At 42.9% G+C, this 5,102-nt stretch overlaps 1 pseudogene across 1 annotated transcript; it reads right to left on the reverse strand.

The window, feature by feature from the left end:
• Positions 1-1,058: 1,058 nt before the first annotated feature.
• Positions 1,059-2,742, reverse strand: LOC105535974 (annotated as a pseudogene). Its single transcript, XR_001005525.1, has one exon. The product of XR_001005525.1 is annotated as a stress-induced-phosphoprotein 1 pseudogene (transcript).
• Between the last annotated feature and the right edge of the window lie 2,360 nt (positions 2,743-5,102).

Raw genomic sequence — 5,102 nt, forward strand, 5'->3', positions numbered from 1 at the left:
CTTGACCTCGTGATCCACCCACCTCAGCCTCCCAAAGTGCTCAGATTATAGGCATGAGCCACCATGCCCGGTGTTTTTGTCTTTTTTTTCTAAATGACTTTTACGTTCAGAAGTACACGTGCAAGTTTGTTATATAGGTAAATTCAGTGTTACAGGGTCTTAGAAGTACACATTATTACATCACCAGGTAGTAAGCAGGGTACCCTGATATGATTTGACTGTGTCCCCAGTCAAAATCTCATCTTGAATTATAATTCCCATAATCCCCAAAAGGGCAGGACCAAGTAGAGGTAATTGGGTTATGAGGGCAGTTTCCTCCATGCTGTTCTCATGAATAGTGAGTGAGTCTTATAAGATCTGATGGTTTTATAAGCATCTAGTATTTCCCCTGCTTGCACTCACTCTGTCCTGCTGCCTTGTAAAGAATGTTCCTGCTTTTGCTTTGCCTTCTGCCATGGTTGTTAGTTTCCTGAGGCCTTCCCAGCAATGCAGAATTGTGAGCCATTTAAAGCTCTTTTCTTTATAAGTTACCTAGTCTCTGGTCTCTTTTCTTTTCTTTTCTTTTCTTTTCTTTTCCCTTTCCTTTTTCTTTTCTTTTTTCTTTTCTTTTCTTTTCTTCTTTTCTTTTCTTGTTTTTAATAACCTAGCCCAACTGGCTTGTTTTATTGGAGAAGGGCACTCGAAATAAACAACATGAGACAGCTGGGACCCGAGGCTGGGAAGAATCCCTTTTTCTCCCTATACATGCCCACTGCCCAAAAATAAAAAATAACCAACTATGGGAGAGCAGACGAGACAGCCACTGGGAGCAGGGGAAGGAGACACGAGACTCGAGGGCAGTGGTGAAGACACCACACATGTGCTGGGAGGGCTCAGAGGGAGCAGCAGCTCCACGAACAGCCCAGGTACAAGTCTCTGTGTCCTCCCTGGGTTTATATATAAATACAGAGAGATGAGGCCTTCTCTCCTCCTGCTCTCCCTTCCGCTCCGTGCTGCTTGCTGCGGTCCCCGCTCCTCTTTCCACAAGAGGGCGAAGGGAAGCGGGGATGAACAAGTCATCACCGAATTGCAATCAGAGCCACATCCATCAGCTTCTGATCTTCTGTGCGATTGCAAGATTCTTTAAGTGTTCGCTGAGTGCCTGGGGGTCCTTCTGCATCTGTTCCAGGATAAGGCGCATGGCTATGTCACTCATGAGCTGCTGCACCTTGGGGTCGGCCAAGGCTCCTCGCTTCACCTCTTCCGGGCTGTGATGCCGGTTGTACTGCACCATCATACAGCGCTAGTAGTCGTCTGCCGCCTCCTTACAGCTCGAGTCCAGGTCTAGCACCTTCCGGTACACATCCATCGCTTTGGTGTAGTCCTTCATCGCTTCCAGGGCAGCGGCTTTCCGTGTATAACCCTTGATGAACCCTTGGCTCCAGCTGGATACATTCCTCACAGTCCTTGAGTGCCAGCTGGAACTCCAGGAGTTTGGCGGAACTCCAGGCAGCTCGATTGCTGTATAATCTGGCATCTTTCGGGTTCCTTTTGATGGTTTCTGTATAACGCTTCAGGTCCTGGGGATAGTTCCCTTTCTGAAAACACTAGTTTCTTTTGTTCTTCTCCTCCAAAGCCTGGTCCAGGTTTACGCAGGCCAGCTGTTCTTGCTCCTTCAGGATTTTCTCTGCCTGCTGGCATTTCTTGAGCACATCTGGAGTTTGGTGCTCTGCAAGAGACTTGTTATAGAAATGGATGGCATCCTTGTACCTTTCTTCTTTGAAGTAGGAATTGCCAATTCGAGCATAGGCTTTGGCAATCAGTAGATGGTTTTCTCTGTTTTCTCTCCCACTTAAATGGACTTCCCACAAGGCTCCCTGCACTTACTGTAGTCGCCCTTTTCAAAGTATACCACTACTTAATTGGTAATGTAAGTCATATTGCTGGGGTCCAGCTCCTTGACTTTGTCGTAATGCTTCAAGGCTGGGTCAGTATTTCTTCTGGTAGGCATTGTTTTTCAGCTCTTTTTCTTTCAGTGCCTGCTTCTTCTTCTCTGGAAGATCTTCTTCCTCTGGCTCTGGCTTGGTCTCCTTTTTGGGAGGGGGTGGTGGTGGAGGTGTTGCAACCTGTTCCTCCTCATCCGTACTGCCCAGATCGACCTCAAGGAGGACACTGAGAGTGGTCATGATCCAGGGATCTTGTAGTTTGCTGCCCAGATCAGAAGGCTTGTTTTGTAGCTGCTCTATCAGCTCCCGATAGGTAGAATCACTGAGCAGTGTTCTTGTCCTGGGATCACTCTCCAACTTCTGATACAGATTGGACATGTTGAAAGCATTCATGAATTTTCTCTCTGCCAACTTGGCCTCCATATTCTGTAAACCCTCTTTCAGTTGAGGGTTATTTGCCTCTGTTTCAAGTGCTCCTCATAGGTTCGCTTGGCTTCTTCAAATCGGTTTAAGAACTCTAGAGCTGCTGCTTTTTGTGAATAGCTGTTGCCCCAGTCAGGCTTTTAGGTCCATGGTCTTACAGCCATCCTTGTAAGCCTTCTGGTAGTCTCCTTTCTTGGCATAAGGGGAAGAACAGTTGCTGTAGAGCACGTGGTTGTGGGGATCCAGCTTAATGGCTTCCGAGTAGCACTGTAAGGCATCATCTATGTTGCCGTGCTCAGGGCCTTGTTGCCCTTCTCTTTCAGCTCATTGACCTGCTTCATAGCACAGCACGGTCTGGAATCCCCTTGAACAGAATCTGTCCACTCTGCCTTCCCAACCCAGTCTCTGGTATTTCTTCATAGCAGTGTGAGAAGGACCTAATACAGTAAATTGGTTCTGAAGTAGTGGGGTGCTGCTATAAGGATACCCGGAAATGTGGAAGCAGCTTTGCAAGCAGGTAACAGGCAGAGGTTGGAACAGTTTGGAGGGCTCAGAAGAAGACAGGAAAATGTGGGAAAGTTTGGAACTTCCTAGAGACTTGGAGGGCTCTGAAGACAGGAAGATGTGGGAAAATTTGGAACTTCCCAGAGATTTGTTGAATGGCTTTGACCAAAATGCTGATAGTGGTATGGACAATTAAGTCCAGACTGAGTTGGTCTCAGATGGAGATGAGGAACTTATGGGAAATGGAGTAAAGGTCACTCTTGCTATGCTTTAGCAAAGACACTGGTGGCATTTTGCCCCTGCCCTAGAGATCTGTGGAACTTTGAACTTGAAAGAGATGATTTAGGGTATTGGTGAAAGAAATGTCTAAGTGGTAAAGCATTCAAGAGGAGAAGAACATAGAAAGCATTCAAGAGGAGAAGAACATGTAAGTTTGAAAAATTTGCAGCCTGACGATGCAACAGAAAAGAAAAACCCATGCAGATCACAAGGTCAGGAGATAAAGACCATCCTAGCCAAAATGGTGAAACCCTGTCTTTACTAAAAATGTAAACATTAGCTGGGCATGGTGGTTCGCATCTGTAGTCCCAGCTACTCGGGAGGCTGAGGCGGGAGAATTGCTTGAACCTGGGAATTGGAGGCTGCAGTGAGCCGAGATCATGCTACTGCACTCCAGTCTGGGTGACAGAGCAAGACTCTGTCTCAGTAATAATAATAATAATAATAATAATAATAATAATATAGTAATAATAATAATAAATTCCTGGTAATAAGTAAACCAGGAAGAAATAGAAACTCTGAACAGACCAATAACAAGCAGTGAGATTGAAATTGTAATTTAAAAAAATGCCAAAAAAAAAATCCAGGACCAGATGCATTTCCAGCTGCAGTCTATCAGACATTCAAATAAAGATTGGTACCAATAGTACTGAAACCATTTCAAAAGATACAGATTTAGGGAGTTCTCTCCAAATCATTCTATGAAGCCAGTATCACCCTAATACCCAAACCAGGAAAGACATAACAAAGAAAGAAAACTATAGACCAATATCTCTGATGAACATCGATGGAGAAATCCTCAATAAAATACTAGCTAACTGATTCCAACAGCGTATCCAAAATATATTCCACCATAACCAAGTGGGTTTTATACTAGGGATGCAGGAATGGTTTAAAATACAAAAGTCAATAAATGCGATAAACCATATAAACATAATTAAAACAAATATCATATAATCATCTCAATATATGCAGAAAATGCATCTGACAAAATCCAGCATTGCTTTATGATTAAAACCCTCAGCAAAATCGGCATTGAAGGGACATACCTTAAAGTAATAAAAGCCAACTATGATAAACCCACAGCCAACATTATACTGAATGGGGAAAAGTTGAAAGCTTTCCCTGTGAGAACTGGAACAAGACAAGGATGCCCACTTCCACCACTTACATTTAACATAGTACTGGGAGTCCTAGCGAGAGCAATCAGACAAAAGAAAGAAATAAAGGGCATCCAAATTGGTAAAGAGATAAACTGTCTCTGTTTGCTGATGATATGATCATATACCTGAAAAACCCTAAAGACTTATCTAAAAAGCTTCTAGGCCTGATAAATGAATCAGTAAAGTTTCAGGATACAAAATCAATGTACACAAATTAGTAGCACTGCTATACACCAATAGCAACCAAGCCGAGAATCAAATCAAGAACTAACTCCCTTTTACAATAGCTGCAAAAACTATATAAAATACTTAGGAATACACCTAAGCAAGGAGGTAAAAGATTTCTGCAAGTAAAATTGCAAAATATTGCTGAAAGAAATCATAGATGACACAAACAAATGCAAACACATCCCATGCTCATGAATAGGTAGAATTAACATTGTGAAAATAACCATACTGCCAAAAGCAATCTACAAATTTAATGCAATTTCCATCAAAATACCATCATCATTCTTCACAGAACTGGAAAAAAATCCTAAAATACATATGGAACCAAGAAAAGAGCCTGCATAGCCAAAGCAAGGCTAAGCACAAAGAATAAATTTGGAGGCATCACATTGCCTGACTTCAAACTGTACTACAAGGCTATAGGCACCAAAACAACATGGTATTGGTATAAAAATAGGCACATAGATCAACGGAACAGAACAGATAATCCAGAAATAAAGCCAAATACTTACAGCCGACTGATCTTTGACTAAGCAAACCAAAGCATAAAGTGGGAAAAGGACTACTCTATTCAACAAAT

This window comes from Mandrillus leucophaeus, unplaced genomic scaffold (genome assembly GCF_000951045.1).
Source record: "Mandrillus leucophaeus isolate KB7577 unplaced genomic scaffold, Mleu.le_1.0 Scaffold1520, whole genome shotgun sequence".
NCBI lineage: Eukaryota > Metazoa > Chordata > Mammalia > Primates > Cercopithecidae > Mandrillus > Mandrillus leucophaeus.